General features: G+C 48.8%; 1 long non-coding RNA gene across 1 annotated transcript; it reads right to left on the bottom strand.

Moving 5' to 3' along the window:
- Positions 1 to 349: 349 nt before the first annotated feature.
- On the bottom strand, positions 350 to 4,598 carry LOC306654746. Its single transcript, XR_013762051.1, has 3 exons — positions 4,463 to 4,598; positions 4,136 to 4,275; positions 350 to 616 (listed from the first exon to the last, which is right to left on the bottom strand). It is a non-coding gene; the product is annotated as an uncharacterized lncRNA (long non-coding RNA).
- Positions 4,599 to 23,181: the final 18,583 nt, after the last annotated feature.

The following is a 23,181-nucleotide window of genomic DNA, read 5'->3' as shown; positions in this document are numbered from 1 at the left end:
CTGAGGACAGGAACTCTGGGTATAGAGAGGTACTGTTGCAGAGTTGCCCTGAGAGGGAAATTTCTATTGGGGGAAAGTCAATCTCCTCAGTTCAAAGAAAAGCATATTCAGAAAAGGGGGGACTAATATACACAGTACAGGCAGCATCTTGAACATCAGATATCCTCAAAAATGAAATGCTGATCTATGAGTAAAGAAATCAGAACCATATGGCTTCTCCTCCGTAATTGACATATGGGTTTTACAAAATAGAGAAAAACACACTTGGCAAAATGCATTTCAAATTTTACTCAAACCACAAAACTTTAAAAATATCTTAACATGTCTAATGAACCCAAAATGTGTCCTTATTCACCCAAATCAATCAAACACTGTTTTAGCAAACATCTTTACCTACTACGTGCCAGGCGCGTTAACACAGACACACAAAAGCTAAGTCACAGAAGCACGTACATGCCGAGAGCAACGTCCTGAGCTGTGTTTGTGACAGGCCAGCAACTCTCAGAGGAGAAGGAGCGAATCTTGTCCCAAGGCAGGCGGGGGGGGGGGGGGGGGGGTCTGAGGAAGCTGCCGAGAGAAGGGATCCTTTCCATCCGGACTTCCTGGGAACAGAAGCCTTTCAAGAAAGAAGGGTGGGGAGAAGTTTGGAGCCACGAGGTCAGCTGGGACAAAGGCTGGAAAACACAGGGAGGCCAGGGATTCAGAGCTGCCCAGAAGACTGCAGCCCAACGGCTGGAACCGGTGCAGGAGGACCCTGGCCAGAGATGAGTCAGACATTTTGGCCAGTCAACACCACCCAGGGAATTGGCACTCAGATCTTTCAATAAAGTGAGAGTCATGGGAAATGAAAGAACAACTTTTCAATTATGAAATAATATAAGCTTGTGACATTTTTAAGTGCATCTTCAATCTTCACCTCCCAGACAAACTTGACTAAAGGAGGAACAACCTCTTCCTATGTAACATTCTGGAACTTTCTACGTGGATATCATAGGATGTGTGTGCGCACATGCTTAGAGGTAGAAATCTTATTATACTTAACATTGTAGAGGAGGTTTAACCAGAGGTGTGATATGAGAGGAGAGGTACTTATGACAACTCTCAAGCGCCTCCCGGGACACCGAAGGAGCGCTGTATCTGCACGTGGGTGGCACACACACAGCACTGCGGGAATGTCCAGTTGGGTTATACCCCTCCCTGCATGCTTCTGAGGTCTTCCTCAAACCCAGACTTTTATGAAATGTCTCTTACTCTTTTTTTCCTACTGTGCTATTTACTTCCATTCATAGAGTAGCTTCAGTTCAATAAATGATGTGTTTGCCATCAGAACAATTTGATTCTCGTTCTAATTATAGCAACAAGCTGCTTCCCCTAAGCATATTATGGGTGTTTCATTATTTTAAATTGTTATCTTCCATATTAATTACAGAAACACTTGATCTTTTCTGATAAGCAGGCAGCTGCAAATTCCCTTTTTATGTCTCATTGTAATAGGTGAGTCATCAGGTAAGAATTAAATCAAACCCTAATAGGAGGCATGATAGAAGCACATTTAGGGTACGAGGAGCTATCTCCACTTGGCGGGGACTGGCTGCTTTCCTGGGGCTGCCCACCCACAGCCCCCCTGTGCTTCTGACCAAGGTCTCCTGGGAGCTGCTCAGAGGAACATGGGTAACTCAGACGGGAGCAGAGCACTCCTGCAGGGGAAGGCAGAGACCTGACCCAGGAGGTGGGGTGGTGGGATTGGGTGTTCTGGGAAGGCCACTCCCTGCCAGGAGAGAGGCCAGAGGTTTAAGTGACTCAGCTAAGATGTCACCGATTGCAATCAGAAGGGGACAGGTGGGGCCATCCCAACTCAGCCCAGAGCCTGAACACGCTCAGACAGGTCCCCAGCCTTCCCTTGCCTGTGGAGGCCGGGTTACGTGTCAAGGCTAACTCGGGGGCAGAGGCCATCTGAGTCTCAAGTAGTGCCCTGCATTCCAAAGCACAGATAGCCTCCCGGGCCACCACCCACCCCACTGTGCACTTCTGTTCTTGGACGTTCTGTCTCAAGGTGGAAAGAAAGAGGGAGAGAAATTGTGTGGTGGGCAGAGGGTGCGATAAGCCCAGCGAGAGGAGATTCACAGAAGAGGAAAATCTGTTCACGGCAGTGCCTGTTGCTCTTCATAATCATTAAAGTTGAGTCAAAATTTAGGTCTGAACTTCCCAGCAGGTAGAATAAAGCAGGAAACAGTCTGTTACAGAATCTAGGGAGGAAAAGCACACGACAGGTCACTCAGAGGAGCTCAAGTCTAAAATAATTTTCTCCAAGCTGACCTCATAAAAGGATGCAAGAGTTATAAGTAGAATTGACAGCACGCCCCCCATGGCAACTCCACCAGGTAAGCCCCTTTCCTACCAAGCAGAGGTTAGAACACCAAGTGCGGCTCTATCAACAATCCTCCATGGGGAAAACTGCCCCAGAACCCTGGGTGGTCTGCACTGGTGTGACCTTAAATAAAACTGGATTTGAAATGCTTCTGCCACATAGAATGTTCAAAAAGAGAAAAAAATACCTCACAGAAAGACTGAAACTAAGTGTGCAAAGAATAAGAGAAGGGGACCCTTAGTTCAATATCAGTGTCAAAAGGAGGAAGCCCGTGCAATTCTCTTCCCTGCCTAACATCATCCTGCCTTCCTAGGGCACCCCGCTTGACAGTTAGCTGCAACACTGTCCCATTGAACTCTCGGCAGGGATGGAAGGGGCCATATCTGCACTGTCCAATCTGGCAGCCACATGTGGCAACCGAGTCCTTGCCAAGTGGCCAGTGCCACAGGGGAACCAGGTTTCGGATTCGATTTCATTTTAACTCATTCAAACAGAGGCATGAAGAGCCACGTGGGGCTGCCCGACAGGGCCTGGCATCACTCTTCTCTGAGCCTCAGTTTCCATCACTTAGGTGAAGAAAAAAAAGAATCTTCATTTCATCTCCTGAAATTTCCTGCAGATACAACCAGTGTAAAAAAGTCACAGCCACACGTGTGAAGGTGGAGAAATGGGTCTCAATGGTTGGACACCGGAGTGAGAAGAAAGGGGCCTCAGGGGTGGATATTGCTGAAGACTGTCCCTGTCCGCTTCCTTAATGTCCAGAAGGCATGAACCTTGGACTTGTGGAAATGAGTTTTTAGTAAAGTTTACAAACAACCTGGCATCCAGAGGTTTCCATGCCCCTTGCCCTTGTCACATGCTATGCATCATTGAGAAGCGTCCTTCACTCATTTATTCAATGAATATCTACCAAGTGTCCACAGTACCCTGGCCGTGGGGGTCCCTCGTTCTGCAAGGTGCTCCCAGGACCTGCCTGGCACCTGGCAGAAGGGAACCTTCCCTTGCCACCTCACTCTCATCTCTAGGGAGTGTCCAATCCAAGCCACGGAGTCCACACCGCTGGCCATTGCTGAAGAACATGATGGGCGGTGGGCAGAAACCCATGACCAACCTTAGTTGAACCGCAGCTGTTGTCTCCTCGTGCAGACCCGAGCCGTGCAGATAGTCTGTGTCTTGCAGGGTGTGCATGTCAAAGGCATAAGAGATACTCAACAGATCTAATGATCCCCAAGGGCGAGTCTGAGGCCTCTCAAGGGGACAACCCTCTTCATGTCATCTGCCTGGTCCTCCTGCAGGGGGACACCGGGTCCACTCTTCCTGAATTCCAACCTCCTGAGAGAAAGGATGCTTAAAAACGTAACTTAAGGCTCAACAGCTCTCTGTGTAAGTCACACAGAAGTGCCCATCACCTTGGGAGAAAATAAAACACTTCAAAGATCCTGCCAGGCCCTTTTATCTCCAGCCTCGCCTGTGATTCCAGATCTACCTTCCCTCTGCCTGTGGCCTGCTCTGGCTTTCCAGCCTGCCTGCCTCTCTGGGCTCCTGGGCAGGCCCCCACCTCCACACGCTCCCTCTGATCCTTCCTTCTTGCCCTCCAGGGGCTGCCCAAGCCCCACCTCATTTTCTCCAGAAAGTCCTGAGTCACAGGACAGACCCAGTCACGCCACCATAGGAGGTCCTAACGTGGGATCCGGGGCTTCTCCAGGTGAGCTTGCCTCATGCACGACAACCCCAATTCCCAAAATCAAGTCAGGCAGCTGCCCTTACCGTTTCAGTGTTTCGGGATGGGAAACTGAGGAGGAGGCAGGTGCAGGGACGTGCCCAAAGCGTTGGAACTGTGGTCAGACCTCCGCAGAAGGAATCAGAAGGTAAGTCCTGACATCTCCCTGCAGGACCCAGCCCAACAGCTGGTACAAAGAGAAAAGCAAGTAACAGTGAGGTGGACCCTGACAGGAGAGAAAAGAAGCTGAGGGACCCCAGGGCCAGGCCTCCGGAGACCGACTCAGCAGCAACACGGGATGAGCCAACGCGTCAACGTAGACCTTCAGCCCAGGAGAGTGAGGAGGTCAGCATCCCACGTGCTCTGGAGTTCACCTGGGCCATCTTCCGTCTGCTTCCTTCGGAGGCGTCCTCTGGGAAAGTCCCATGATGACCTGCTTTCTCAGTGGCATCTCCCAAGGCCTCCGAATTCCTTCCCTGCCTGTTTACAGTCACATTCACTGAGCGCGTTTGACCGTCAACCACAAGCTTCCCCCAGGTGCTTTTCTGTATGCCGTTCATTGACTCCTCCCCCAAGTCCAGAGGGTCAATGTCTTCATTCCCATTTGCAAAAGAACAGCGAGTCCTTAAAAGATTCGTGTCATGCCACACAAGTGTGGCAAAGTAAGAATGCAATTCCACGCTTCCCATACCAAGGAGCAGGCAAGAGGCACAGCAGGCAGGGCACTAATGGCCACCAATCAAGAAGGCCAAGAGAGACCCTTCCACCATTTTCTAGTTATGATTTTCTTTGTGAGTTTTCCCTAAAGCCTTTTGTACTTCTTGCAATATTTCATTTCATTTTGGAAACGTAGTCTATTCTTGTCTTTGTGGGTTTGCGTATTGCTCACGTAAGATGGTCTTTCCATTCACACCATGACGTGCTCGTTTCTCTTTTCCTTGAAATGCCTTGCTGGTTCCTGGCATATTTCCCTTTCCTCTCACCTCTGTCGTGGGCAGAACGGCAGTGCAGGTAAGACTGTAACCATCATCAGAGTTGATGGGACAGCATGGTGTGGTGGGGTCTGGGCAAACTGAGAGAGCATGCTCTGTGGCTGGGACACAGCAACGGTGGGTTATTTTCTTTGGGTTTCTGTGTCTTCCTCCTTCTAAAGAGAACCAGTCATGCAATTCTATGAGTGAAACCCAAGTTCAGCATCTTGGCCACCAATTCAAATTTTATTTCATTTTTATATTTATCTGTTAAGAAAGAGCTACATGAGCTTGCCCACGGACCGACATAACTCTGACGCTGCTGGCTTGTGGCCTGTTCTGCAGCACCGAGGGCCGCCGGACACCCTCCGAGCCTGAGCTACCCGCCTGCCTTCATACGACCCCCCACATTCATCTCCCGTCTCCCGCTAGGCTGGAGTGGGCCGCACGGCCCGTGCCAGACATCTGGGAAGCTGAGCCAGGGACACCTGCCCTCCCGCACGCTGATGAAGTCACGTCATGGCCTCCACGTGAACCCCCAGAGCACGGAGAGACCGACTTCCCCACCACCATGAGCGAGATCCCGTTCTGACTTTCCCAGGCACGGTTATCTGGTGTGATCCCGCAGCTTCACTGCAAGGTGGGCGCAGTCCCCACGTTAATGATGGGAAGGTTGAGGGCTTCCTGCACCCCACATCTGTGAACGACCCCACATCTGCGTACGACCCCCTCGGCTGAATTCCGACGGGCACCCTTTCCCTCTGCTTTATGCCCCCGGCAAAGGCTAACGTTTCCTCGAGGATTTTGTCTGAAAAGAGGTGTTCCCGTTAAATGGCCTTTGAAAACACATAGTCAGAAAGAACGGCCGGGATGCTGTGTGGGGATTAGAGTCCACCCCACACGGTGCAGGAGACTGCGACAGACAAAGGGTCTGGGCGGGTGGCTTAGGAACACACGTACAAGTCTCCCTTTAAAACGCTGAAAGGCAAAGCAAATCCATTTGGTCTGATTCCAATTCAGAGACTCTTTAAAGAGAATGTTTCTACTAGCCAGGGCACGCTGAAGAAACACACAGAGAACATGACAAACGCCTGCCCGGCTGGTCGGTCAGTGGAGGTTTGTCCCTCAAGTGTGTGTGAGCCGGGGTCACAGCAAGTCAAAGGGGTACCCAGGAACCTGAAGCCCCCTCAGCCCTGCGAACCTCACCCAACCCCCAGGGCTCTCAGCCGCCACAGAGCAGTTTGTTCCAGGGAGTGATGGAGGTGTCCCGGGTCCTAAATTCAACAGTGCTGTCACAGTGTGTGGCCTTGGAAAAGGCCCTCAGCCTCTCTGGACCCCTAGGCCATTACAGCTAGGGTATGCACCTGGTAGGGGGCAGAGGAGCCCCGCGGTGTAAGGTGCATGTCCAACTCTGATGCTCTAAGATTCAACTGAATTTTCCTCGTCTCAGACTCTGACGGTGGCCTCCTCCCGTCAGGCTCTTTTGGCATATTCTTCCTCCTAGTTGCCCGGGCATGGAAACCAGGGGCCCATTTTTGTTTGTTTGCTTGTTTGTTTATAGTTGTTTTTATATAAAACAATAATGACAAACACATCTAGGCGCTTCACATCTATTAATTCCATCAACCTTCACAGCAACTCCGCAGACCATGTGCCACAGGGAGGCTGGGACAGGAAGCGAGTGGTCAAGCAGCTGCCCAAAGCCACACAGCTAGGAAGTGTCCATCTGGGATTTGAACCCAGATCTGTGTGGCTTCACGAAATGCATTCTTTACCACCATACCATGCTTACCTGGGAATCTTTGGGAACTTCCAAAGCCACAGTCACAGCCCAGAGCATCATTCATCATCTCTGGGGTTGGCAGCAGGTACCGGCACGTCCGGAAGCTCCCGTGGTGATTCCAAGGTGCAGACAAGTTGGGGAACGCTGGCGCCATCCTAAAACACCTGCCTTGCCCAGTGTGTGCAGCTGAGCCTGTCGGGCAGCAGGGAGGGACCAACCTTTGGGGACAGCAGATCCCTGTTTGCAGGCTAGCTCTGCACTATTGAGGGGCACCCACATCCACCTCCTACAATGCCCCAGCCTCACCCCCTCTTCTTCGTTATGATCTCAGTGAACTTGAGTCAGTCGCCCAATATTTCCAAGGCTTATTTTTCTCTGCTTTAAAATGGCTTTCCAATGCTTGTCCAACAGGTTATCCTGGGGAGTCAACAAAGTATGAAAGTATCATTAACTGCTCAAAATATAAAAGCATATGTTGAATCTGAATGGCCACATGCCTCCAGCAACTTTCCGGAAACTCACACACACATGCACGCGCACACACACACACACACACACACACACACACACACCCCACACAGCACACCAACGGCATGAAGATGAATCTAATCCGATTTCTGTATTAAATATTAAATCTTCTCTAACAACTGCTTTTCATTTGCATTTTACAAAGAAACCATCAGAATCCCCCATTCTCTCTGTTACTCCGTAGATGTTTGTCTTTATTTAAGTGAAGAGAAGAAAAGGCCACATTGACTTAAGCTGTTTTCCTGCCCAGAGTGACAAGTAGCAGTGAAGGCTTTTTCATAAATTTGAAAAATAAAAGTGATTCCATTTTCTTGTTGCTGTAATAACCTGTGAGAGATAGAAATGAGAGTCTATTTTCTGCCTGAAATTGCTTTCCTCAATCACAGGCTCACTGTTCACACTTGTTGGCTATTATTGCGGGGTTGCTAATGAGTGTTGACCCTCCACAGCTCTTGCGAGTGTGCAGTCTTTTAAATACAATGGTGATGTCTCCAATTACAGGGAGGTTTCAAATAGGAGGAGGATGTATGCTTTACCGGGCTGGCACCATTCATTAAAATTGCCTTTTTGCCCATATAGTTAATGGATCATCCTCTTTCAGGTTTAATATTTTATCTTTGCAAGATGCTGGATTATGTCATTCTCCATAATCATGGCTCCTTGGTCCCTCTAAGTTGATCACTTCATGATGAAGTGTCCTCTTTTAAAAACCCCTTGAATGTGTCCCCCAGTGATCAGTCCTCATCCTGCAAGTCGTTGCTCTCTCTCTCAAGCTTCTCTCTTCCTGTCACCGTGTCTGACCTGCTGTACGGCACTGTCCTCCCACTCTGCGCCAGAGTGGTCTTCTCAACATGCATCCAACGTTATCTGCTGGTTCTCCACTATGCACAAGAAGCAGAGTGCCTGGGCCTTCAGGGACCTGACGCTCCACCAGGTTCCTTGGGTTCCTGGAGTGGAACTGTCCCATATTCTCTGTTATCATCTCTCACTGTGGTGACTTTGCCCATAGGGGGAAAGGAAGGACATAACCATTACTTGAGCAGCTATTATACATTGTGGGCTTCACGGATCTCCACGTCTATCATCCTTCTTCCACGGCCACCCCTGCATCCCTTAACAGGAAATGCAGCACCCCCACACAGCAAAGCCCAGATGTCTGGAGAAGCAATCCTCCCAGTGACTACTACATCAGGATTCCCAGCGGCAGAGACTGAGAGAGCCTTCTTTTGCAGGTGGCTCATGGTGGGAGAGTTCTCGAGTGAAACCTGTGACCAGCAAGATGGCGCAGGGGGAGAAGATGAGATTCTGGCCAAAGTCCAATCCTAACCAAGCCCCTGGGAGCTCTGAGGCAAGCCACGCTCTGCTGGAAACCAGGGACAGGCCTGATGCTTCCATCGTGAAGTCCTTGGCTCACAGGTTGGGCGGAATGCAACTTCCAGGGTGTGGCAGGGCCAGGCAGCTCCATTGGCCAAGATAATCTCACGTCGAAGCACGAAGCTGTGAGCCATTGGCAGCCAGCACTCAGGACAGTTGAGAGATGGCTGCACCAGCTGGGTAGAAGTGATCTGGGGACCCGGGCAAACTGTGTTTCCTTTATTGGTAGGTGTGTATGAGTGTGTGCCTTCTTTTACATGGCCTCTTCTATCAGGCTGTTACAGTCTTGGAGGTAGTAAATGCATCTTCTTCAAATTAAATTCTGAGACTTAGGCCAGTACTTGACATATAGCACTGTGTTGTTTTGAATATGTGATGACTTTGTTTTTAATGAACAGCCTATGCTCATTATAGAGTGTTTTTAGGTTTGGAGAATTTAATACAGTTCTAGACTCCCAGAAGCTTGCTGTCCACTTGGGGAGATGGGGACCCTTGCGCTGAAAACCATAATTGAAAGTCTTCACAAGATGATGTTCAAAGAACACACACAGTACACACAGTACTGAGCACCAACTCTGTGTGGGGGGCAGTGGAAGCACTTGTCTCCTGAGACATGAGCAAAAATTAGCTAGCGTGTTCTTTAACCAGAATTGTTAATGAGTGGATACTCCGTCTTACCCACTGTCCCGACTTCTAGAGGAGAAAGATCCCTGCATGCTGATCAAGTGCCCTCCTGTGTTGTGAAAAGCTTGTAAATTAGAAAGGAAGAGAAAAACATGGAAGAATCTAGAAAGACCAAAGGATCCGTGTAATACAGAGCTGAGAAAGAGGATGGAGGAGGAGAGAGAAGCAAGCTCTATGGGCTGTGTTTGGAATTGCAGGCAGAGGAGTGCAAATGTTGAGAATTAGCTGTTGGGGAGTTTTAAGTGTAACCACGATGGGGAAAGTAGAATTTTGAATATCCAATAGGTATTAGGTATGGAGTCTTCCTCTTTCTTTGATGTTTCTTTAAGAAGACCAATAAAATGTGAAGTGCTTTCAGTGACTTTTTTTTGCTGGCATGTGTGTTTGAATGTGGCCCACGTCAAGAACATACCATGAAACCCTGGGGTTTGCTGGGTTGTGCACACTGCGTGTAATAGCTATGACCTGAATGTGTGTCCTAAAATTTGTGTTGAAACATAATCACCAGTGTGACAGTGTTAGGATGAGGGGACTCTCAGAAGTGTGAAGCCATGAGGGTGGGGGAGTCCTGGATGGGATCAGTGCCCTTCTCAGAGGCCCCAGGGAGATGTCGCGACCTTCCACCAGGCGAGGGTGAGGCAAGAAGGGCCACCTCTGAACCAAGACGCAGGACCTCACCAGTCACCAAGTCTGCCAGGTCCTTGACCTTGTTCTTCCTGCTTCCAGAACTGTAAGAAGTACATTTCTGCTGTCTATAAGCCATCAATCTAAGGTATTTGATTATAATAGCTCAAACAGAATAGGACACTCGCTTTATGGTTATTTAACTCATTTTAATGATAAAGTGACTGAGACTCAGAAGTGAAATAATGTTCCCAAAGTCATCCATGTGGTAACTGTCGATTTCCAAATTTGACACCAACTTTGTCAGACTCCAGATCCACACTCTGGTCATCCTACTACACAACATCTCTGGCCGGGTTTCTAAGTCCATGGAAACATCCTGAAGGAAAACCCAGAGAAACTTCATGTCCACCATCTACAGACTTGGCTTTAGGTGGTCCAGAGCAGGAAGAGCTCTCATCAAAGGAAATTGAGGTTCAGATGGGCCCATCCTGGTTCTCACTTTGGAGAATTTTAGGCCATCTTGGTAAAGAGTAAAATGGACATAGAGCTTGAAAGAAAGCAAACATATTACCCCACTATTCAAGTAAAACTATTTAAGTTATTTTTATCAACTCAAACTAGATTGACTGACTACTGTGTGGAAAAATTATTTCGTACTAAGAGCTGCTGAAATTTCTTACTTGCCTTGCATGACTTCAAGTAGCTGGTGAGATGGCATGGTGTCACTCTCCTGTCGTGGTTTTGAAGTTGCATTGATAGTGCCATCAAGATGTCATTCAGAGGACTGAAATGGAGCAGCGACTCACCTTCCCTCACCCCTCCCATTGGTGGTGATTCGCCCCACTGTTTCAGCAGCCTGGCGTTGCGTCGAGAGCTGGATTCCACTCACGAAATGAAATTTCTTCATTCTTTGGTTGCAAGAAAAGCCCAAGGCTTTACAGATTGGTCAAATGGCTAAATGTGGAGTCAGATTTTGAAAGTCACCAACTGTGTATCACTGGGCACAGGCTGCCTCCTCTTGCAGCCCTGGTTCCTTCTCTGTGCCGTAAGGCATGATTCACCCAGCCTTTCCACTTCGTAGGGTGGTTAAAAAGATGACATTAAATGGTGAATAAAAGCAGAGCTTCCTGTACTCTGCCCATGGAAGTGTTCGTTATTAATTGCAGCTTGGTTTAGAGCATAAAGTGGTTTCCCGATGCTTAAATACCCAGCACCTAAAGAACCAAGAAGAGAAGTATTTGTAGACGAGATGTTTGCTTCCTCTAGCACGACTTGTCAATTGTTCTCATCTGATGTTTCAGTTAATAAGGTGTGTGGGTTTTTTAAAAAATTAAATAAGTTTAAGTCTCTGGAAAGAATAATAGCCGAAGAACATGAATTATGTCACTTAAAAATATGCCCAACAGTGCTCGGGATGAAGTGGCTATCTAGAAAGGTTCAGCTGCACTGATTAGCTCATTGTTGAGGCTGCATTTTTTCCACTTTAGATAATCTCCACCGATTTTCTCATTCCTTTCAGGCCTTCATTTCTTTTGTGCACCCTGCAATACATTCTTTTCTGACACTTCCTGTCATGCTCCATGGCATGATCACGAAGCAGCATGGCTCCTATCGCGGGGCTGGGAAGTGCATGGCTGGTGCCAGCTGGGAGTTCCTTGGGAATCCTGCAAAACTGGGGGAGACTTCCCAGGTTCCTGAAGGCAGGAAACGGGGTCAACCTTGCTGTGTTTCAGTCACTCTTCACATTAGACCACAGGAAGAATCTTGCTTCTCAGTGCCTCCAGATTCTTCTTCCTGCTGCCTCAGCCCCAAGACAAACCCTCCTGTGCCATGAGTGCGTGTCCCAGTACCAGGACACCAGGCTTCCGGCCCGACCCCTCCCACCCCCTCGGGTAAGTCCCAGCCAGGCATTTGCAAAACCCAGAAAGACTTCCACTCCCACCAACTTGGAGTTAACAGGACCACACTCATTCTTTCACCTGAAACAAATGGGAAAAAAGGCACCATATATAACTCTGTATATTAATATAACATTAATATATATTATGTATTTTTAAAAGCTTTAAATGCATTGCTATGAGTCACAAAAGCAGGAATCCCTGAAATAAAGGCATAAAATGAACCCCACAATTTCCCCAGCATACTGCCCAGAGTTTTCAGAACTGGAGAGACTGAGGTAGAGCCTGTGGCTTTCCTGAGTTGAGGCCATGGAGCCGGTGGTGAGGCAGGCAAGAGTGACAGTGTCTGCAGGGCAGAGAAGCAGAGAGGAGAGGACCACCCAGAGAAGGCCACCCCTGGTTGTCCACGGTGCTGCTCACTGCATCCTCGTGAGGAAACACCCAAGACAATCCGCTGAAGGGAAGAGGGGGCAGTCCAGAGCTCTCCAAAAGTCTTTCCTGGACCCCCAGCAGAATGGACAGCCCATCATTCACAGAGCCCAGGAGAATACTGAGAGCAATGTCCTCTCTGTAGTAGGGAAAATTGGCTCTAGAATAAACACCACTCCTCTCCCTCTCACAGAGCCTGAGCACAAGACTTCAAAGACTTAGAGCATTTCCATGTAATTCAACCAGGTCCTAGAAGAACATTTAAGAACAGTTCTTCAAATACAAATATATCTAGCACCCAATGAGTGTAACTTAACTAGGTCAGACTCCTGGTAAAAATCATCAGGCATCCAAACAAGCAGGACCATCTTAGTAATGATGAATAGGAAGCACAGTTCATGGACACAAACCTGGAAATTACACACATAACAGAATCAGCAGACACAAGGTAAGTAGACAAATCTAAGATATTGAAAAGGGCCTACTCAAACTTCTAGAGATGAAAACTACAACGTCTAAACTGAAAAATGCAGTGAATGGTCTTAGCGAAATACTAGCTGTTGCAGAAGGCAGTGGTATTAAACTTGAACTCAAAGCAGCAGAGAGTTTCCAAAATAAAACAGAGAAATGAGATAGATGGAAAAGAGAACCAAGTATCTATGAATTGTAAACTTCAGTCAGCCTACCGTGCTCACTGGAGTGGAGTGGAAGAAAGAAGGAGAGGTCACACCCAGGAGCAAAGCTGCCAAGCTTGGCAGCCTAAAGCAGCCATTATGGTATCCTACAGTTCAGAGAGTGAGCATCTGGGCATGCCATCAGTAACTTGGGCTCATCTGTGCAGTTTTGAGGTGCATTCAACCTGGTGGCCCAGGCCATATATATCTTAGAGCTCCTTTGAGGGGGAATTTGTTTGAAGCTCATTTATGTAGTTGTCAGCAAGCCTCAGCCTCTCTCCGCGTGGGCCTTTCCTTGAGCTACATGAGCATCCTAACAACATGGCTTCCCCCCAGAGCCACGAGGAGAGATGGAGAGAGGAAAACAAAACAGAAACTCCAGCAGTATTCATGAATTCCTGTTGGAGAAGACACGTCATCACATCTGCCATATTGTACTGTCCCATCAACTTAGCATGGGTGAGAAGAGATAACAGGGTACAAACGGCAAGAGGCAGAGAGCACAGAGACCATGTCAGAAGCTGCCGTCACAAGGACACAAAAAATACTTGAAGAAAAATAGCCGAGAAGCACTCACATTTGATGAAAACTATAAACCCACCAATCCAAAAGAGCTCAGTGGAACCCAAGCACAGCTTTCTGGATCAGTGGGTTTATAGTTTTCATCAAGGCCTCCTGAACCTGTTATAAAGAAAAATATCTTAAAAGCAGTCCGGGTATTCCATTCCATGCTGCTAGCATGGCTAAACTTTAAAAGGCTGACAACATCAAGTATCGTAGGAGACATGAAGTAACCACCCATACATAGCTGAGAGCCCTGGAAATGGAAGATTTCGACAGTTTCTTACACAGTTAAACTCATGACATTAGTCCACTTTCTGTTGCTAAGACACAATACCACTGGATGGCTACATTATATAGAAAAGAGGTCCATTTCAGCCTGGTTCTGGTCTGAGGCCAAGGGGTGGCCCCTGGCGGCGATCCTTCTTGCTGGAAGAGACCTGTGGCAGCACGGGTGGCACATGATGAGACCTAGCCTGATGGCCTTTTATAGTCCTGGGATGGAACCATGGGCCTCACACACGCCAGGCAAGTACTCTACCCTGGGCTCCACCCGGCCCTCAGAGTGACTGAAACAGACTCGCTCTCAAGCTAACCCAGGAGCCCTCTAACTGCGTGAGTGGATTGTCCATTTGCAACCACAGAGTCCTGATCACCTTTCAAAGGTCCTAGTGGTCCCAATTGCTAATTCTTCACAATAGGAGTAAAATCTCTGTCTGAGCTTGTGGGGACCAACCGTCCTCAGCACAGCGCATGCCTGTCACCTGATCCAGACTCACCGTGTCCCCGGAGGAGGGTTTCACTCAGGAGAAAGGAAGCCTGAGTGTGTGTTAAAACTCAGAGCCGATGTCCACAGCTGCTTGATCGTCATAGAGGAAACCCTGGAGACCCTGTGGACAGCTGTCACCTCCATCGCCTCCACCAGGCGCACTAGCACATTGCCGTCCGTCCACGCAGTGGGATGCACCCTCGGCTATGAGAAGGACCCGGTCACTGGTCCACTCGCCAGTTAGATTTCAAACTAAGTGTGCCGAGTGAAGGCAGACAGACAGACACACGAGAGCAAATCAATCTAACTGTGACAGGAAGAGCATCCGCGGAGGCAGTGGGTGGAAACCAGACAGGCAGGAGAGGCAACAGGAGCTTGTGGAAAAACTTTTGAGGGTTCCGGATATGTCTGATGTTTTCACTGTCCATGACGGTTTCAGGAAAGATGTGAAAACTCACCAAACTGTAGTTTGAAAACTGGGCAGTTTCAACTGCACGTCGACTGAGATCAGCTTGTTGAGAAGCACCGTGGCCCTGTTGTGCGAGTTCCAGTCTGTCGGGGGCTTCCTGCAGCCTGAGTGAGATAGGGCTTCTCCAGCAGTCTCTTCACCCCACCCTCGTCTGGGCCGCTCTTCTCTCTGCCTTCCCACTGCCCCGTCGGACGCTCGGTCGCCCTCCCGCCACCCTCCTCCGTGGCCCCCGCTTCTGCTCCTGGCGCGGCCCTCGCCCCTCCACATCACTCACCTGCAGACCCGGCTGCTCGTTTCCTCTGCAGAACGACCCAGGTCCTCTTCCCCAGCCGTGCTCTTCACAGAGTGGCTCAGACCTCTGCCGTCCTCCCTCCAGCCTCCCCACCCGCCCCAAGCCCGCCACTGGGGTCCGCTGAGTCGGACGAGTGCATGGCCTTCATCCGTGGTCGGCCGTCGTGCTGGAAGCCACTTCCTCTTCCACCGCAGCGCTCAGCACGTGCTGGAGACACAGTGGAGATGATGGGCGACTCTCAAGTAGTAAATGGAAAGGAGGATTCGCCAACAACACGTGCTAGCCCAGGGGATCCCAAGGCCTTGACGAAAAGCTCCTGCTTGGACGCTCCCAGAGAGCCCGCTAGGGTGCCCTGTCCAAGGCCTTCAGCCTCTCTCATGGGGAGCCCTGGTCAAGCCATCCAGACAGGCCGGACCCTCATTTAGCAAGGAGTGGTAGAAAGAGAGACAGAAGGCCAGGAGGCAGGTGCCGTCCTCCCAAGGCAGCGTGAGGCCCACCTCGCTTCCGCTCGCCCACGTTGCTGTTGGGTTGGAGGGGTACGATTTGTGCTCCAGACGCCTGTTTTCGGCACACTGGAGGAGGTGAAGGTCCTGCTCAGGTGATCACTAGCAAAGCTTTAAACTGGTGCAGAAAAGCCGTGCCATTGCCGTCCTTCTGATGGAAAGACACAAGCAGGGAACTGCATGGCTTCCTTGACCCGAGGAAATCAACGGTGCTCGTTCCTTACCTTTTCCCCAAAGGTGAGTCTGCACTGTGCTTCGGGACAGAAACACCAAGTCTACCCCACTGCCCATGTCCCTCTATTCCCAGAGTTTAAATAATGAGGCAGTGAGAAAAGTAGAAGGACCTGTCCCTGAGCCTCTCGTCAAGTCTTTCCTCGCCTCACTTGCTGTCTGCACTTGGGAGCAGCTGACCCTGGTCATCGAGCAGGAGGAAGGCAGGACTGCGCAGCAGCTGCACCCAGTTCCGGGTCACCGGGTGGGTGGAGGGGAAGGACAGGGCCACAAAGCCAAGGAGAAGCTCGTCTAGGGTGGTGAGGACTTGGGGAAGCTGGCGGCTCCCAAGCCCAGAGCGTCCCCAGAGCTGCGAGTTTCTCTAGCGAAGAAAGGGAAGCTTGGAAGTTGGGACTCACAGCGGACGCCAGGCCGCTGGAGAGCTGCACTTAGAACTGAGGCGAGAATCCGGCATGCGGTGAGAGGTTCTGTTCTCCACAGGAAGGTGGGCAGCACAGCTTAAAACGATCTTTGAGCATGGTCACTGTGAGCATACAGAGAGGAAAGCATGAGAACGCTCACCTCGTTCATCACTTCATCTCAACAATGACTGAGATTTTATTTTATTTTTTTAATTTTAATTAGAGAAGAGGCCAATACGCGGATGTGAATCACCGGCAGTCAGGAGACGGGAGGTAAAGGCCATATGGCTGCACCTAGCCTGCACCTTGCAGTTGTTGGCTTTACAGTCAAAGTCCACTTCTTGTTCCTGTGGGGTAAGTGTAAGCCTTGTCCACCAGAGTCCAGCTCCACTCAGAACACAGTCCTGCCCAAAACCAAGGAGGGGTCGAGAGCCAGTCAAGCGACCAGTGTTCAGGAACGGGTGTGCGTCCGCCATCATGACGGTCTTTGAATGGAATGGGGAGTCCCCTGTGGGAATCAAAGCCCAGAAGAGAGGCAGGCAATTGTCATTCAGGCCTAGTGGGGCAGAGGCCGAACCCGACCCCTGGGGCAGTCCCTCAGTCCGCTCTCTTGGAAACTAGTCATCACTGGCACGAAGACTCCAAGTCCACACGCTGCAGACAAAGCAGGGGCATTTCCAAGGGCAGGGAAGGGAAGATGGCGAGGGATGGGCCTCTTCTTATTCTGACTCATTTGGGAGTTACCAGTTCACCTTCTCTGCAGTGCCCAGAGTGGTTCAGAGCGGAAACTCAAAGCGCATACCCGCCAAGCTAACAGTTCTCCCTGTCGGGCAATTTCACTCTCCATGAGAGAAGTTGGCAATGGCTAGAGACATTTTAGGTTGTCATGGCAGAGGGTGGTGGGGAGGGGGAGGGCACCTGGTACCCAGTGGGGAGTCGTCAGCAATGACGCTGACATCCTGCAACATCTGGGAGCGTCCATCGGCACCCCAGGAAGAAATTCACATGCCTCAGGTGTCCCTAGTACTGAGGTTCAAAAAGCCCCATGCTTGCCCAAACAGACCAAGCCTTGCTAAGACAGAAGTGAGTGGCATCCCAGCTTAGCGGGCTGAACACCCGTCTCCCAGTTTCTCTCTCCAGAACTGAGATGCAATGACTTTCTCCTGGGCGTGTCTGCTAATCAGAGATGGTGGGTCCCTGAAAGCAACATCTGCTGTGACAGCTCATGGATGGCTATAGTTTTTGATGTCCTCAATAATAACACTCAAAATCTATTTAGAAGATGGGAATGAGCCAGAGCCTGTCAAAAACACAAAACGTGACCTGGGAGCCTGGTGGGGACCCCGAGACCGGATGCAGAGTCGGTTACAAGCAGGTGGACTCTTCCGACAGAGACATGGGAAGCAGATTTAAACCCCGGATTCTCAAGCGTGGAATTCTTGACATTTAAGTCCAGGTGGTTCTTTGATGTTGTAGGAGCTGTTCTTGACGCTGGAGGATATGTCAGCTCTGACCAGTAAATGCTGGAAGCATCCCTTATGCTCTCAAGATGTGCCAGTAGCCATTGCCCTGTGTCCCTGAGGTGGAGAGTAAGAGACAAAACGGTCTCCAGAGGAGAAGCGCTGATTTGGACCCCCGAAGTCAAAAGGAGTCGTGTGCAGACCTTCACCCACACAGCCATTTCACACCTCGCCCACCTCTAAGTCAGAGGCTGTCACCAGTCCTGGACTCCTGTCCCTATGCCTGAATTCCTGAATTTACTTTTCTGAAGTTTTTAAGATATCATTCCTTTCTCAATGAAGTCTCCTTGTTTTTTCGGAATTCTTGATGGTCCCAGCACGGTGCCTGCCATTCTGCTGGTTCACCTTGATAATCCTTCTCCTGCAAGTGATATCATTAGCTGTTTTCATGGACTTTCCTGAATTTCCCCTCTTGCTTATTAAAGTGCAGGTTTTTCCAAGATGGAAGTGGTAGTCATTATTTTTCAATATTAATGTTATTGTTTTTCTGAAGCTTCTGTTGTTCCGTAATTCAAGGACCCCTTGTCGAATCCCATATGTAGCATGTTTTTTAGATGTAATATTTTATCTCTCGGACTCAGTGTCTGACACTATCATTCCTTCTTATTTCAATGAAAAATGATCTCCCTCCTTGCGGTTCTGACAGGAGCTAATGGTTTTCTTTATCAAGAGAGAAAGTGAAGTAGGACCTCGCTAAAAGACAGAATGACTGTATATGTATTTGTGGCTTAATTCAATTTATAGCATAAACTCCAATCTTAATAAAGTAGCTTCCATAACATTAGATATAACAACAGCAAGAAAAGCCATGGAGGAAGTCTAGAGGACTCTGATTTCTCTGGATGTGCGGTGGGAGTGTAAAAACAGCACCAAAACCCAATCTTGTAGAAAGAGAGAGCACCTGCCACACAAGAGCAAAGACTTCCTGGATTTCCTCCGTCTTTCTGTCCTTTTTTTTTCTGGTGTGTACAGGGTGGGGGAATATGTCTGTGGATGCAGTCAATCAAGGGCTGGTAGAATCTGGTACAACTGTACCCAACAGAAGCTTGATGCCACTTGTTTGGTGAGAATTCCTCTCTGTATATATATCCCAGCTTCGTAGATGTATTGAGAGAAAATAACATATTCAGTCACAATTAGGTTGCATGCATTCCTGGAAGGAGCTAGGAGTTTCATGGCAAATGCTGGAAACGGTGAACACAAGGCATTTATAATCACTGTGTGTCCACGAATCCCATTATCATGCTGCAACTCATAAATATGTGCAAATATGTGTACAAATTTAAAATAAAAACATTTTTTAAAGTTTACATGGATATCTTGTACAGATAAAGATGTAGATGAAGCTATGGAGCCACGCCTGTGACCCCAGCAACCAGGGAGCCTGCGTCAGGAAGATCTCAAGCTCTAGGTCAACCTGAACAATTTAGCAAGAAGCTCAGTCCCTTAGCGAGACCCTGTATCAAAATTAAAAAATTAAAAGGAGCGGGGGTATAGCTTAGTGGTAAAAATGCCCCTGGGGTTCAGTCCCCACTACCAATAATTTCTTTTAAAAAAAGAAGAATTTGGGGGGCTGGGGATATAGCTATTTGGCAGTGTGCTTGCCTCACATGCACAAGGCCCTGGGTTCAATCCCCAGCACCACAAAAATAATAAAAATTTTAAAAAAGAGTAATTTTGAAGCCCTTGCAAGTGCTGAGACTGGATTTGTCGTGACAGGAAAGGGATATGGCAGAGGCCCATCTTTTGCTGGTACAGCAGTGTGTCCCGGTGCCCATGTTTGTGCAGAGGACCAGCGTTCTCACAGATGGAGGGCACACACTCTGGAGAGAGACTGACTGGAGGTGGGATTGTAGGCTGCCACTGCCCAGCATGTACTCTGCAGTCACAACTTACCCCGGGCAGGTGTCTGGACCTACAGAATAGAGACACGAGAGTCAGCCCCTGGGCTGCTGTCAGGATTAAGTGACACATTGACCCAGCGTTTAGCTTGTTTCTGGAGGTGCTGAGGACCCACTGAAGGCAGCTCTACTCCTCCTGTTCTAGTTGCTTTCTTTGGTCAACATCCACGTGGAGCCCTGGGGTTCCCAACATGGAGTGGGCTGGAAGGCATTTGAAAGTCAGATTCAGGAGCATGGACGAAGCACTGGCCAGCCAGCATCCCACGGTGGTGCTGCGGGGAATTCTGAGTTGATTCTGACTTCTACAGTCAGTAGCTCTGGGGGGAAGCATTCACCAAGGCATCCATTACATATAGGGGCGTGTCCCTGCTGACGCTGGGCAAGTGACTGCAGACTCATGCGTGCTGTTCCTCAGGTGGAAGTGATATTCCATAAAGTGTGAGCCACTCAGGGCAAAGAAGGAGCCATTTGGGAAGGACTTTTGCACCCCCGGTGTCCACCACAGGGCCTGGATCATTCCTCCATCATCCTGTGTTCACTTAGCAGTGTTCATGGACCGACCATGCAGCTCGGGATGGTAGGGTACAGAGCTCAGAGACTTTGCCTTCCATTCAGAAGCACAGGCCATGATCAAACTCTAACATCAACCTGGGCCCAAAATCTTGCAACTGAGCACATGTTGAACTAACAAATGAAAGTAAACAAATTCATATATACCAAGTCAAGTCCAGAGATAGATGAATGGAGAGATAGATATATACATACATACATGGATGCATAGATGATAGACAGAGAGATGATAGAATGCTCTGAGATGCTGGAAGGATGCAAGTTAGCACCAGAGCATTGGGAAGTGTCTAGAGGAAAGAGAGGGATGTCAGTGAAACATCTTATAGAGTTGGTATGGAGCTTCCAGAGAAGAGTTCCTTCAAGCCAGGTGGTGCTGCTTCTAGCTTTTCTGGCTCATATCTTCCCCTCCGTGTGTTATGAACTCTGGGTTCCGTTTGGGAAGTCTGACATCTGGGTTCACAGGCAGAAATGTGAAACCCTGCCCTCTGAGAAGACAGAGATGAAGAGCAGAGACATTATCCTTCTTCAGGGATCCATCCAGGGTACCCCAAAGTGAGCTTGGAGGAGAATTGTTCAGTGGGTGTTCTGCTGGCGAGGTCTCTTCCTGTGTTCCTGACTACACAGGCCATGATCCGGTCTTCCCGTAAGCCAAGCTCTCTACCGAAGCAGGCAGGCTCCCTGCTTCCTCAGCCAGTACCGTTCAGAAACATTAATACCCACTGTTCTTGGCGGGCACGTGCTGCAGAGACGAACACGCAGCCCCTGCTTGCAGGGTGGTCCTGTCTAGTGATGGAGACAGAGGCATCAGCATTCAATCTCAATACACCAAGATAACTTCAATTTTTGCCATAATCCCTGATGTGTCTCCTGCTAAGAGAAGTGGCCAAGTGTCCAAGTATTTGTGAATGTTTCCTCCGAGTGTGATACAGAACCTGTTGAGTTCCTTCCCATCATTATAGAAAATAGCAACTGAAAAAATGAGGACAATTTTTGCACAGAGATACTCAAGAAGTGAGTCCGCCAACGGAGCTGGTGAGCCGATACCACCTGATTATCACTGCAGGATGTGTACGCATCACCCCTCCCAGCACAGCCTGACTGTCAGACAGAATCTTTGGTACTGGAATGGGAGTCACTTCAACAGGCATGTGCTGAGTTCTAGCGAGGTCATCCAACCCCAGCTAAGACACTGAGGACCCATGGAGGCAAGCAACCCAGCCCCTTGACCTCAAGAGGTCCCAGGCTGGTTCACCCACTTGCCAGGATTAATTACTCCTCTAGATGGCCCAGTTTTATTTTGACGTCACTAGTGTGTCAGTGGCAAGGCAACCCGCTCACTGCCACTATCCCTCCATGCCCCACCACCGGCCTTGTCTAGCTACATTCTACTTACAGTCCTCACTCTGCCTCTTCGTGGAAGGTGACCTTGGGCAACTTCCTGCCTCTGAGCACCTTCGCTTATTTATCTACACGATGGAGAGAATCGTGGCTGCTACCCGTGTGGCACTGCGATCAGGATGTCAGTGACCCTGTAAATGGAACTCATAGCACAGGCCTGGGGTTCGTGACCAAAAAGTAGCCACGGATGAAGACGTGTCACTGCAAATGATGAATCTTCTTCACATTAAAAAAAAAAAAAAAAGAGGGACTGGACATTTCCTTAATGGCATCACATTATCAACAGAAAAGATGGTAGAAAATTCCAGAAGGGTCTGGGGTCAAAAGCTAAGTGGTAAATATCTAAATGCTTCTTCTTCTAATATGTAGGGACCCTCCTGGCCACTCTTCATTTGAAAACCCCAGTTCCGTCTGTGGGGGTCTAAGCATCAGTATTTCTTTTCAAAAAAGCTCTATGAGCAGAGCTAAAACAGTGGTCCTGCCTTTTGAGAAGCAATTGTTAGAAGCACGTGCTATTTACCCATGGGTCCCCATTTATCTACACTGCCTATTTAGAATAAAACAAAAGAGAGGAAAATGAGGGAGAACTGTGGAGTACTACAGCCATGAAGAAAGAAAGAATTAAGTTTATGAAAAACCATTAGAGCCAATTCAATTAAATAATTCCATCTTTAAAACTCAGATGCACATAAATTGCCATTCCCTAACAGTCAATCCCCAGTGACCTTGCTTTCCTCCGTTCTTTGTCAAACATTTTATATGATGTTCACTTATATTAATAAGGACCACAAAGTATGTACTCTGCCGCCAACAGGTTTTCCTAGGTATTTTACATGATTTTCCCAGCCGTTCATTTTTTTCCCTCTACAATGTTCCATGAGGGGAGAACTATTACTTCCATCAATTATTTGGCCTATTTTTCTTGGGGCCTAACAACCAAAACATACTCAATTGAAGCACGTCGTCAGAAAATGATCAGCCCTGTACCTTGGTTATGTTCCTAGGTGTGTGGGATTCTCAGATTTATGTATTTATGGGTCCTTTGGATTATACTAAAAGATGAATGGACTACTCAGTGTCCAATTCTTCAATATTTGCAAATTTATGTTCAATGCGAAGTGGTAAACTGATTTATGTTCGCTGCAACGTACAGGAAGCCCTGGATCCTGGGAGTGTGCATTGCACATTCATTCAGGCACACCGTGTCCGCCTCCCCAGTGATGAGCTCTCTTCTGCCTGGCGCCCATCTCTGTCCACTTGGTCCTCCCATCACTTACCAAATGCAGAGGGGTTGAACAAGAAGGAAGATAGGATGGTGAATCCACCTCTTTATTTCTATACACATAAGCATGAAGGAAGGAAGGAAGGAAGGAAGGAAAGCAGCAGAAACTAGAGAGCCAGGGAAAGGGAGAAGTCACAAATGAGGGACCGGAGAGAGGGGAAGACCAAGGGATGGAGACAGGGAACGAGCACTCCAGGGAAGAAAACTCCAGGCCGTGGTGAGGGATAA

Source organism: Sciurus vulgaris, assembly GCF_902686455.1.
Source record: "Sciurus vulgaris genome assembly, chromosome: 2".
Classification (NCBI taxonomy): domain Eukaryota; kingdom Metazoa; phylum Chordata; class Mammalia; order Rodentia; family Sciuridae; genus Sciurus; species Sciurus vulgaris.
This window is presented reverse-complemented; position numbering and strand designations above follow the sequence as displayed.